Below are 14,008 nucleotides of genomic sequence, written 5' to 3'. Positions count from 1 at the left end.
TGTAGAGTGTCGGCCTTCTGGCGTGTCGGAGTACTGAAGGGGACCCATATATATATATATATATATATATATATATATATATATATATATATATTTTTTTTTTTTGAAAAAAGTAAAAACAAAACAAAAGACACACTCCATGTGACCACTAAGCTTACACCATGCTGACATTCCGATTAAATCTAGCCTTAATCATTTTCTACCAGTGTAGGGGGGCTATCTCTTATGGTGAATACCATTCTAGCTCTACTATCCCAGGATGCACCTCAGAGAATTTATTATGCAATAGCTTCTGGGGGCCTAACCTTGCTAAATTAACTATTTTCTACACAGATATTACAATGCAGAATCAGTTGGTTAGAATGTGTTGAAAGGATATAGAAAAAGCTGATAAGCAAGGCAAGGTTTATGATGTAGGAAATATGAGGAGGCAAGGATGGGAGGAAATCAGGAAGCACTTAGGGTGCTAGGGGGACACTAGAAAGTAGACTGGCCAGATCCATGAAAACCTTTGCCTAGGGCTTCATATCATGTAAAGCCACCTCTGCAATCACAGCATTTCAAAAACTGGTGCTTCTGGGCATGGCTTACTAAAAGGGGTGTGGCCATCACAGGCAAGGATGTGTTTTTGTTACAGAGAGTGTATGGCTTACTTGTCAGGAAATGGCAGGATACTAAGGTTGTTGTTGTTGTTTGTCTTTTCGGCTTTTCCTGGTTAGGGGTCGCCACAACAGAACTCCGGTCCGCTAATGATTGGCAGTCGATTTTTATGGAGCCGAGTTGCCAGCCCGATGCCCAACCTTCAGCGAAAGCACGCCCATTCACGCATGTCTTTCGATGGCCACTCATACAAAGGTGGCAACCATAACTGTACTTCATTCATTTCTAGCTTGTATGACATCTGTGCTAGTACACTGATGTAGAAGGCAACTGTGTTCTGCCTTTGATCTGTTTCCGCAAGGGTCTTGGTGGTGTATTTATTTATATAATGTACAAACAGTCCTCCCAGACATTACCACACACATAAATAAGTACAGTATTTTTTTTTTGTGTGTTTCTTGCAGCCCATGTAATGTGCGACAGCAATGCACTGATCATGAACAGAAAACGATTTTCCATTTTTCCAGGAAAAATACTGGTAAATGCCATATTTGCACTGCCTGAGTATTAGGAAAGATGAGATTTTCATGGAATTCGCCAAGCAGTTAGTCATCATCTCTTGCATTTCTTAATATATTTACTAGTTGTAATGATGTCAGTTTGGCATTAAGGCAGCTCATTGGATCTTGCCAGTGAATTGCTCTCGGAATGATACTCTGACTGCTGTTGTTATTGTGACATTCTGACAGATTCTGGTGCTTTTTGTGGTTAATTCCATTTGTAAAGTAGGCAACATGGTGCTTTTTAGTTTTTTGGTTAATTCCATTTCTAAAAGAGGCAACATCCCCCTTAGTCCTGCTCTCGCCTTCTTAACAAAAAAAGTTACATTTGGGAGGGATTAATGGGGTATTATACCATGACCCCCCCATTAATATTCCAAAACGTGCACACTGATTGGTCAGCGTGCACGTTGTAAATCGACTTATACTAATGGAAAAAGGTCCGGTCGCCCGGACTTTTTCCATTAGTATAAGTCTTTTTTAACACACTGTCTCGCTATGTTAAAGGAGTTTAACATATTGACACAGGTTTAAAAAAAGCAACTGAGATCACCGTTGCTTTTTTTAAAGCTGTCTCGCTATGTTAAACTCCTTTAACATAGCGAATAGTAAAAGCAACGGAGATCTTGCTTTCTCCATTGCTTTTTTAAACCTGTCTGCTATGTTAAATGGGTTTAACATAGAGACAGTTTTAAAATAAGCAACGGAGATCTCCGTTGCTTATTTTAAACCTGTCTCGCTATGTTAAACCCATTTAACATAGTGAAACAGTTTGTAAAAAGCAACGGAGATTTTGCTTTCTCCGTTGCTCTTTTCAAAACTGTCTCGTATGTTAAATGGGTTTAGCATAGCGAGACAGCTTTAAAATAAGCAATGGAGATTCTCCGTTGCTTTTTTTAAAGCTGTTTCGCTATGTTAAACCCATTTAACATAGCAAAACAGTAAAAAGCAACGGAGATCTTGCTTTCTCCGTTGCTTTTGCCCACAGCTGCGGAAGGGCAGCAAGGAGGCATTATACAATGCCATTATTTAAGAAAAGTAATTATTTTTTTTCTTAAATAATGTTATTGTATAACAGCAATAACCCACTTCTGGGTGTGGGTAATGCTGGATTTACCCACGGTTGGCTTTGTTTGGTCCCTCGGGACCAAACCACGCCAACCGTGGGTAAATCCAGCATTACCCACACACAGGCGTGGGTTATTGCTATAGTAACCCTCTTACAGACAGAACTAATGAAAACAACTTTATAGATAAAATTAAGAAAACAAACTATCCATTTCCAACATCAGGAACTAGCAGTTATGGAGAAAACTGGTTACATAAGTTTCTACATAAACAGCATCATTTGTTTTATTGGCTGTTCTGTACTTAGAATCTGCATAAATCTTGTGTGTGTATGTGTGTGTGGATGGATATATATTCCCGCCAAAAATGATAACAGATTCACATTAATGGCCAGAAGTTGCACACAATAAACATGGTTTCATAATTTCTATATATCATCCAGTGATACTACTGGCATTGCCTATGCGGAGTTCTGTCTTGTCTTCATTTAAATGTGTAACTTCAGCTGGACAAGCTGAATCCCATTTTCCAGAGGGTGATGGTCCACTTGCAAATGGTTGACATTCAAATACTACTAGCAAATGGGCAACCTTCTAACTCATCTAAGTCACTACGTCCAATTTATCCAATGAACTATGTGCTGAGTCAAACAGAATTAGAATGTGAATTAACACATATTTACCACTGAGGCAGAGAATTGTAGAACAGCATCGCTTCCTGGTAATACCATCTAGACTTTTCTTCAAGGATGTACAGTTTCTTAATATGACATACATTTAGACACCTCCCCTTCCAGGTGACAACTGTTCTGAAGATCACGTGTTAAATTAAATCAAAACACACAATGCATGGATATCATTTAAAGGCATCACAGCAATTCCATGAATGGGTTATTTCGAAAACTGAATAAACTTCAGTGACAACATTTGAAAACACTGCATTTGAAACGTGTATATGCACACACACACACACACACACACACACACACACACACACACACACACACACACACACACACACACACACACACACACACACATGATACAGAGACATAAAGAACAGTATAGTCATGCATTCCATTCAGAATACATTTGCTCACTTATTTCTCATCTTGCTTTTGTTGCTACTGCTATGCCACCTAATCATAACACACAATCAAAGCTATTCATCAGTGGACTCATAATCAAGCACCACATATATGCTGTCCTGCATACATTGTTACAGAATCAATGTGGTGTTCTCCGGTGGGTTCAGCAACCTCTTAATGTCATATTGATTCCATCAGAGATAGGAATTTATTGCATTCCATTAATACTCTCCCATACATTATAATTAAGTTTGTTGCAAATAATAGTTGAAACAAATCAAGCTGTAATTATGACAGTTCCTGGCTTTCTGAATAGCAACATATATTAATTTAAAATGTGTGGTGCAACATGAAGGTTTTGCAAAGTTGTACCAGTTATGATATGGTGAAATAAAGTACACTAACTAAATGTATCATATTTGTCTTTATGCTAACTGAGGTGTGGCAGCACATTTACTTATGATCTGCAGTAGCTTGCTTCTTAGGCCTACAGATGAGTGCCTGGAAATATGGTGACTGTCTTTTTCTTGAAACCATTTTACCTACTTTTACAACACTACTGCTTTAGTCTGCTTTGAAGCATTATAATTTTGTTAACATCTCCATGGAATACTGCACTGTAGCCATATGAAACTAAAATAAAATGGGAAATACACCCAGAGTCTTGAACATTAAAAGGTGCCCTATGTAACTGATATAAACTTGTATACAGGAAGTTCACTGGATGTGTACAAAAGTTAGTTATAACACTGACTATAGTAATAGAATTTTCATTCACCTCCTGGCACACAGCCAGTACAATGGCACAAAGATGAAGTTGCTATCTGTCTGTCTGTCTATCTATCTGGATATCTATTTATCTTTCTATCTCTCTGTCTCTGTCTGTCTGTCTGTCTGTCTTGTCTATTGGAGATAATAGAGAACACTGGGCTGAAATAGAATATTTGCTTGATGATTGAATTTTTATATCAGGTGTAGTTGTACACATGAGTATTCTGTCATAACATTTTAAATCATGAGTGCAAAGCATTATCCGCCGGATTCACAAATCCTCCGTGTAAGACTAAATAAATCTTACTCGGATGCTGCAGTTGAACGGTATGATGTCAGCGTGCCATAAATATTCATGAGGGCATGCTGACTCAACCGTAAGTCTAACACGGACCGTGTAGGAAAGCAGGGGGCATGTCCAACTGCCAAGCAGTCTAAATGTCCACACCCCTGCAAGGGTTCGAAAAGTAAAATGAAAACACACAAGAGTGAGTCCGCTCAAATGTCCTTGCACCCAACACCACACTCCCTGACATTGTAAACCCCCATCACAGTTATAAAAAGTAAAACATTAATTTTATTTTTTTTAAATTCCCGAAATAGCTGCCCGTATTTGTGTGGGCAGGTGTGCCCATTGCTTAGCTGCAGTTAGCAATTCCGACATGGAAGAGCATAAGAAAGAAAGTTTATGCAAATCACACCAAATAGCAATAGCATAATGGTAGAGTGTTTGCACAAAGAGGAGGCATTCACAGTTCGAGTCCCACCACTCCCCTTCTTATTTATGCTTTAAATCAGTATATGAAATAATACCTGACATATATGATTAAAATATTAGTAAAAAGCAGTTAAATGGCCTATGTATCAGTGAACATAATATATATTTTTAAAGGATCCTGATATATAATTGCCCGCAGTTAAGCAGCTCTTTACCCAGCGCAATAGAGTTGCGCATAGTTAAATAGCACTTTACCCAGCGCAATAGAGTTGCCCATAGTTAAATAGCGCTTTACCCAGTGCAATAGAGTTGCCCATAGTTAAATAGTACTTTACCCAGCGCAATAGAGGTGCCCATAGCTAAATAGCGCTTTAACCAGTGCAATGTGTTTGCGCGGATGTGCGCGCCACGCCAACCAGGGCACCGTAGGGCACCATGGAGCAACGTAGAGCAAAGTTGCTTAAACACAGCCACACCCCTTAGCCTGTCTGGACAGTATTAAAATAAAATGAATGACAAGGTTCGAACCCAGGACTCTGTGCACCATAATCAAAGTACTGAACCACTAAGCCATGACAGCTTAGGAGAAACAGCCACTGTTAGCATACATATACTTAGAAATGGTAGATTAACCATTACTAAGCAGGTCTGCAGTCAGTCGAAAATTTTCAAAAATGGCCAATCACAAAAAAGTGTGGGAAATGCGGCATACTTAAGCCCCATAGGCGGGAATACTCACCATAACTGATTGTAGCTCACATCTGCAGTTAGAATGGCTGGTGCTGGAGAGGGTACATGCTTCCGAGCACAACGTTGGGGCATTGAGGAGTCGAAATACATGGTTTGGCTCCTTGTCCACCGTCATGAGTCAAGACTCCTGCAGGGCCAGTTCCAAGGGACGGAGTACAAGGCAGAGGCTTGGAACTGGTTAGCTCATGACCTCACCAGTGTCATAGGCATTCCTCGGACTGGTGAGCAGGTCCATCACCACCATGCAGACCTGAAGAGATGGAAGCAGGACCGCCTGAACCAATGGATACAGGAGGCCCGTGGGATGCAAGATGCCCCACAACTGAGTAGGTAGCCATAGAATGCAGTATGTAAGAATTGATAATTGATTCTGTATAATGGATAGGTATGTCTCAATATCCCTTCATTTACTTCACAGCTGCAGGTGACCATGCTGCGAATCAGCAAGCCTGCCGCCAGGCAGGTTAGTGATTATTCTGCATGTATTGTTATATAAAATAGGGGAGAGAGCATGAAAGAAAGTGTTGTAGTCCAATAATACAGCCATAAAATGCTCTGAATAAGTCCTCTGCATGTACTGTCATATAAAAACGTCAGAGAGCCAGAAAAAGAGTGTAGTAACCCATTAAGAAAGGTAAAATATGTCCGTAATAATATCTCTGCAGGTACTGTCATATAAAATAAGTGAGCGAGCCTGAAAAAGAGTGTTCTAAGCTATTAATAAAGGTATAATATGTCTTGAATATGTATTCCATATGCACTGTTATAACAAATAAAGGAGCGAGCCTGTGGAAAAGTGTGTAATATAATTAATAAAGGTATAAAACCCGGAGTGTGTCTGTGTCGCTTACTTTGAAATGTTGTTGTACCTTTGCATTATGCAAATAGTACTGTTTTAATAAGTGCTGGCAACCCAAAGTTGTGCAGTCCCATCTAAAGTGGGTGATGGAAGTGCTAGTAGCTGTGAAGCATATATACAGTCCTCAACAGTCAGTTACTGGCTGGCATGCATAAGTAAATCTGGCACACGAGTAGCATGTTAATTTGTTCCCCAGAAATGTGAGTGTGCTTCAAGAAATGCAGGGTTCTGTACAAATTGAAGTGAAAATGTCATGTGAAAACATCGAGATATGTAGATAAAGAAATATAAATGAAATCAAGAAATATGTAGCAGTAACATCTGCATCTTGGACAGTTAGTATGTCAGATATAGGTCAGGTATATATTGAACTAGCCAAACCCATTACACAACCTAATGCATGTTGGCAAGTGTAATAATACATGTAGGGGATATACACTTGCAGTCACTAGGAATGTAGTGTAGACTAAAAGTACTTATAAGATGTTAACTGAGGTTTCTTTCTACACCCTACTGTATGTGCATAAGCCATGCAATTCCACACCTCAATGGGTATGTGTAATCTCAAATATTTGTTGGGACATATGTCCTATTGTTCTATAAATATTTGCATTCACTTTGATGCATGTGGCCTGTTCAAACACCACAATCATGGTGGCCTCTTGCTACCAAACATCCCTGCATGCTGTTGGAATATCCACTGTTGTTCAATATATGCATGTGTTATGCTTGATGTTCATCTGTTGGAACCTTGGTGTGTTGGGTTAATGGGAATATTACTGCATGCTGTTACAACTAATCTGGAATGCTGTTGTTTATGTTGTAATTAAACACACCTAATCACAGAACGTATGGGAAGGCTGGTCCCAGCGGACCCACCTGTCACTCCTCAGCTGGCGAGTGCACCTGGCACCAGCAGGTCCGGTGCCCAGCCTGGACTCCCCTCCTCCGTTGGTCCTGTGCCACCTTCGGGTGGAAGCGCTGCAGGGGAGGGGGCTCATCCCTCCCGTGCAAGCATGGGCGGAGAAGGGCCACCTGTCACCCTTCGAAGGGTCCAAGCTGTGGTGCGTAGGGAGATCCAGCGTTCAGTCACTGATCCCCTACGCCAGCTTGAGGCGAGAGTAGTGAGCCTGCCCATCCTACGCAGCCCCCAGCACAGCCACCCTCGGGGCTGTGAAGGTTCAGTGGTGTCTGCCCATGGGTGGGGATCTCAGTTCCACTGTTACCATCTGTGGGCTCATGGGCTTGCGATTTCCAAACATCCGTCCCCATCAATTGTGTTCACCCACCCCATGTGTCATACACCACCCCTTTATGCGTCTTGTTTGTCTTGTCTGTTTACCTCCCCAACCTACCTCCCCAAACATACCTACTTCCTCTACCTCACTTTCCACTCTCACCTGGAAAAAAAAAAAAAAGGCAATCTGTACCCACAAAAAAATTATGCCCCATGCATAGCTGCCCATGTCGCATACATGTCCGATGGACATGTAAACTGATAATTATAATTGGCAGTACAACATACTTTGTTGTCCTCACCCCTCTCCCAGGGGTGGAAGGTTTCAAATTTCACTCCAAATTTATTGCATATGCACAGCTGTTGCTGGTAAAGAAATGGGCAGCTATGGACCTTCCCTACACCCGTCTTGCACATCCCGAGCTTGTTTTCCTACTGTCTGTCCCTCTTTGTGCCCCCGTTTTCACCACTTTCCTATCTCCCCATTTTCTTTTCTTTAAAAGAAATTAGCGCGGAGGTTAGCAGGAGTAAGCACTTTTAAGAGGTCATAAGCGGGTTAAAGCGAGTGTGCGCATGTGTGTGCTTAGCTAAGTATTACTAAGCGTCACGCAAACCCGTTTATAACTGCTTAAAAGTGCCTTAGTCACTCTATGTCAGGGCCCTTGTTTTGCTCAGCAGCAAAAGAAAAAACCTCTACCCGTCTCGAACCCCAGACCATTGACACAATAGACTGCATAAATTACCACTAAGTCACAGCAGATATACAAATAACTTGGTGCTGAAATAAATATATAATGCATTACAATGAGGGAATGTAAATGGAAATTAGGAATGGTATAACACAAATCCTGTTCTGTGGGTCTTTACCAGCAGTTGTTGTGGAATTGCATGATATGACTGTGAAAAGAGAACCAGCCATCCTAGCAGGGAATAATGTTACAGTAGCACCTTACAAACACCACACAGTATCAGACCAGGATAAACACTGGCAAAGTTGAATAGGGCAGAGGCCAGACTCCCCAACTGTGACTGCTTTACAGGGATGTCCCTGATTTGTAAACAAATGTTAGCTGTGCCCCTCTGAATCACTCTGAAAAGTAGCAACATTAGGCAGAGAAGTGTGGAATCACACGTAATGAATAATGTCAATAGGTGAGAGTAGACACTGCTTGCACGTCAGAAAAGGTGTAGTTATACATATGCTCTGATTCCCAAGAAAGTCTCAACTGCAATGTCTGTAATATATTGCAGGTGTATCACACTTATATGTACCTTTCACTGAGGCTGTTCAAATATATACCTGAGAGTATCTGAGGCCTGGCAGAGGCAGAAACACACAGGCATATCAGCATTCCTGCTGTTACACACTCTGCAAATAGCTTTGGAAGGAATTCCACAAGCATGCCCTTATGTAGGAGTACAACACAGAAATATCACAGGATGTAGCCATGTACTGCTAGCAACCATCTGTGACAATGCCATTGTGCCAGTGCTGAAAAGACTGGTGTGGTGCACAGACAAAGAATAATAGGCTAACCTCTGGCTACCATCTGGATATGTCCACAGGTGGGAGCTATGCAGACAGACTACTTGCCTTGATAGACTAACAGGTACACAGCAACCCTGTATGTTCAGCAAGATAAACCTCACACGATAATAAAAAATGCTCTTTGCAGTTCTGCACCCCTACCCAAAGGTACGACACACCTGTGTATTCAGGCAAAAACAAGGGTGTAGGTAGGCATACTCAGTACTGGAATATGTCTAGTTGTGTTGAGCAGCCTGTGCTAATGTCAACACAAACAAACCACAAACTGTTCAGAAGTAAGTAACGTAATAATTACAGTATAGCAGTTCACAAACAGTGCATGTGCCACAGGAATACATTGCAATAACCACATTTGTATGGCAGTTAATTGTCTAATTCAGAAAGAAAGTACATACTCCCATGTATCCTGTGTTAGCATTTGCAGGGGTGAGTACATGTCTACACTGAGAAGTGTGTACTGGAAGCAGCAAAATTCAGGTTTGAGTACAACATGCATATCACTGGCTACAACCCTAGCTTCAGATAAGAGACATATACCAACCTTCTGAATGACACAATGGTGTCCAGAGCAAACAAGCATGGGCCCCACCTTGGAAAGCTGAAACGGCTATGCCTACCTAACCTAGCATTTTATAGCAGTGGGCTGCAATCACAGTGAGTACTGCAATCACCACACAGCAGGCTGCATGCAATTACTGAATGGTGGGCAGCAATTAGTGCAGAGGCTGTCACATGCACATGTGCAGATACCTAGAAAAGCAGGCTGTACCTGCTGTCCACACATGCAATAATATCATTGCAGGAACAGGGAGATAGAGAGCAAGAGAGAGACAGAGGCACAGACAAAAGAGACAGAAACAGAGACAGAAACAGAAACAGACAGAGAAAACCCAAAACAAACAACCAAAAAAAAAAAACAACAAAACAGTAACAACAGACGGAGCAGGGAAATACAAAGGTAAGGTATGTAACTCATATGTATGTGCCGGCATGTAGTAGATGTTCCTGAAGAGTACTCTACACACTGCAAATCATCCATGTGTGGTGGCAGTACGTATCTATCTGTATCTGCACATGTGCATAGGGCAAGGGACATACTGCAACTGTTAGTGAAGGGTGGACAGATATATGTCGTTGAAGGTTGTTATGTGCATATCTCTATGTAGGTCATAGTGTGTGGCATAGAAAACAGCATGCAGTGCTGATATATGTCATGTGGTGGTTAAACGTTGTGGGACTGATATGTCAGATCTGCTGTGTTACAGCCAGTGAGGCCTGCTAAAGCTACATGGGCTGAGGACACCAAAATGCATTCTGCACAACACTGTGCAATATAATCACATAACTGTACATCCCACAACTGTCGCATAAGTGATATCCCCACCATGAAAGGTGGACTGTACATGTGTCTATACGTACATCTATATGTACAGCAATGGATGTGTACATGTATGTGTATAGATATGTATATATATATATATATATATATATATACATATCTATATATATATATATATATATATATATATATATATATATATATATATATATATATATACACACATGTATATATATATATATATATATATAGAGAGAGAGAGAGAGAGAGACATGGGGTCATATGTACTGCAACAGATGTGTGGTGACCAGGGCATGGACTGTAGACAACTGTCGATACTGCAGTGCCATTCCTCCTTTCCAAAACACTGTACCCCATTAACTACCACATAGGTAGAAATCTACCTAACACTGAAGGTGTGATAAGGGAACATGGGACACAGGTGGAAAGTAGCCTCCCCTTTGATAAAGACAGTGCCACACTAGACTTGTAATCTGTCTATGTGGTATGTGTCATGACAACAGGTGTGTCATCTAGGGAAATATAGGTCAGTGTTCCCCTCTACTCATCACAATGCCCTGTGTGGTATGTACCTCACATGACAACTACAGCAAGTGGAAAGGCCACAGACATACCTCACAAAGGGTAATACTGGCCTCAAACAGATGCCCTATGCAGATTGACTCACAAAACCACATCTAGACTGTATTGCATACCGCCCACACAGATGTGACCTCTGCCAGACATACAGAGGTTCGTCAGACCCATGGATGTGTGACAACCACCATGGCAACATGTCACTATCCCTCTGGGCTACACGCTCTAGGGCCCTAAACCTCGTCAGCTCACTAAACAGCACATGCTGGACGGATAGGTTCTTATCTCAGAGATATGCCATACTCTGGAATAGACCACCTAGCAATAGCAAACAAGGCTCCTCATTAGCAGTTGTCATAAATACCCCTGAAGATTGTTTGGGAGATTGGTAATACACTCCAGGAATCCCCTCTGTGGTTCTGGTTGACAGGGGCAAGTGAAATCAAAGTACATGTGTGTCAAAGGCCAGGGTAGCATATGGCTAGGCTGCTGTAGGCCCTAGGGCCAATAGCATATTACCTACCTATGACACTATGCACACATGTACTCATTGCAATACCTGCTATGTGAGGTTGAATAAGTGTAACGCCGAATGTGTGCAAGGTCTGTAAAGGTGTGATAGCTTAGTGTGAAGTTGTATCTGACATGGTAGTGTCTATCCTAGCTGTGAGGCCAGCAAAAGATGTGTATGTTATTGTTAGGCAGACATAGTAGTATGGCATACGATGTGACGTAGTTCCTTGTTGACGACTGTGGTGTCCCATTGTAGTTTAAAGCAGTACATGTATGCTTAGTGAGTGGTACTACTGGTGAATCCAACTCCCATATGAACTGTAGTACTTCCTGAAGCTGTAGGCCTAAACAGCACAGTATGGTGTGTGTTCACATTGCTTGGAAACACTGTCTTGTGTGTTTCCTATAGTCTGCACAGAGGGCATAACTCAGGCATAAGGGTTTGTAAGTAGTGGCACACAGTACTGTATGGTACACAGGTAAAGCTCATTTGTGTTGGCATAAGTGGTGTGTTGTATGATGTTTGTCTGATGTGTGTGTAATTATGCCTATACCATGGCCGCAATCATATGTGTGTTACAGGGTATACGTGTGTATCTAGCAACATATATAATCTGTTACAGCAGTATGTCACCTATATTAACAACTGTGCACATATGTTAGGCAGGGCTATTGCATCAATGACTAGGGTGGTTTACTCATACTACTGTAACTGTACTTTACATTCATTGCAATGGATGACATCTTTGTTCGTCATTAGCATGATATATGCCCCTGTGGCGAGGTTGTGCATTGTGTCAAAGACAGTGTGCTGGGTACTGTTGTATAATGGTTTGATATATAGAGTGTGCCAGGCACTGTTAGTCAGTTGTGGCTTGAGAACCAATATGTGGTATTGAACGTGTGTATCCCCTGACAGACAAATGGATGGTATATATGGCAGTGAAGTGATATCTGTGGTTAAAGGTGTAAAGTGTGCCACAGGACTCGCTCACATATATTGTTCATTTTTCTTTCAGCCTGATGGCCCACCAATGTAACCCTTGTTACACAGCAGTGGAGGAAGAGGAGATCCAGCAAAGTCTGGTGCAGCACTACACACTGCTATTTTACAGAAGCAGCCAGCACCAGCATGAGCAGACTGCACTGTGGCAAGATCTTGTTCGTCGGGTAAATGACGTAGGCATGCATAACCGGACATATGAGCAGGTACGCCATCACTGCAGTGATTTAATTAGACATGTCCGGCGGCATGCATCTGATATCCATATACAACAGCTTGCCACAAGTGATGGGGTGGCCATTCATCCCCCCCTCACCAGAGTGGAGGAGCTGCTCCTAAGCATGGTGGCTCCTGGACAACAGCAGCAACTCCCACAGACATGTGTTGTCATGGAGGCCGGAGCCACCCAGCATGTTCACATGGAGCGTGCAGGTAACATGCCCTATCTATAGACTACAGTTACCTGTATTGTTAGATTATGTCTACGTGAGATGTGTACTGTGTGTTTAGCAGTTGTGCTGCCTTGTGTTGTGCAATACTGATATTTGGAATATTATCTGTACACCTGTGACTGTCGACTGTTGTTCTACTGTAGTTTAGCAAACCCACAGTAGCAATGCCACAGTTGTGGCCACTGACAAACTCTCTCATATTCTCGTAGGTCCCTCTGGTGTGACAGCAGGGCAGATGATCCATGCTGGTGAGTGTGGTATAACTGCACTCTTGGTAATGAAATGTGCATGTCATAGGTGAGGTGTAGGCCATGTACACATAACACACCATGCATATTTGCTGTAAGACGTTGCACAGCTCAGTAATGTCAGTAGCTGCCTTAATGACATGCAATACACAGAGCATCAGACACAGTTGTGGCAACACTGTACTGCACATTGGATAGGCATATTTGCTACAGCTGTACACAACATAACACGTTTATCATATGCAGTACACCTCAACACGCTACATATGGCATTACTACACACCCTCTGTAAGGTCACACTTCAGTATCCCACATGTCATCCACACACACATGATATACCTCAGGGGTAGTGGCTTATCATGGGGCTGTGCAACACTCTTCAACACATAACACAGTCATGTTAGGCAATGCTCCCTATTGGGGACCTCACACACCCATGAACAAAGTGGCTGTGTAATTGTGAACGTAGCCTCAGCATTGCAGTTCAGGTACAGCATGCTAGGTGGTGGTCTGTCATACAGTAGCCATGAGTGACCACAAGATGCATGATGATGATGGCTCATGGTACTACACCCCATCCAGTTACAGTGACCACAGTACTACACATAGTAGTCATTGCTTTGCACCTCAATGTTGTGTGTGTGCAAACATATGCAC

Source organism: Protopterus annectens, chromosome 10.part0 (assembly GCF_019279795.1).
Source record: "Protopterus annectens isolate FY-2018-M chromosome 10.part0, PAN1.0, whole genome shotgun sequence".
Classification (NCBI taxonomy): Eukaryota; Metazoa; Chordata; order Ceratodontiformes; family Protopteridae; genus Protopterus; species Protopterus annectens.
This window is presented reverse-complemented; position numbering follows the sequence as displayed.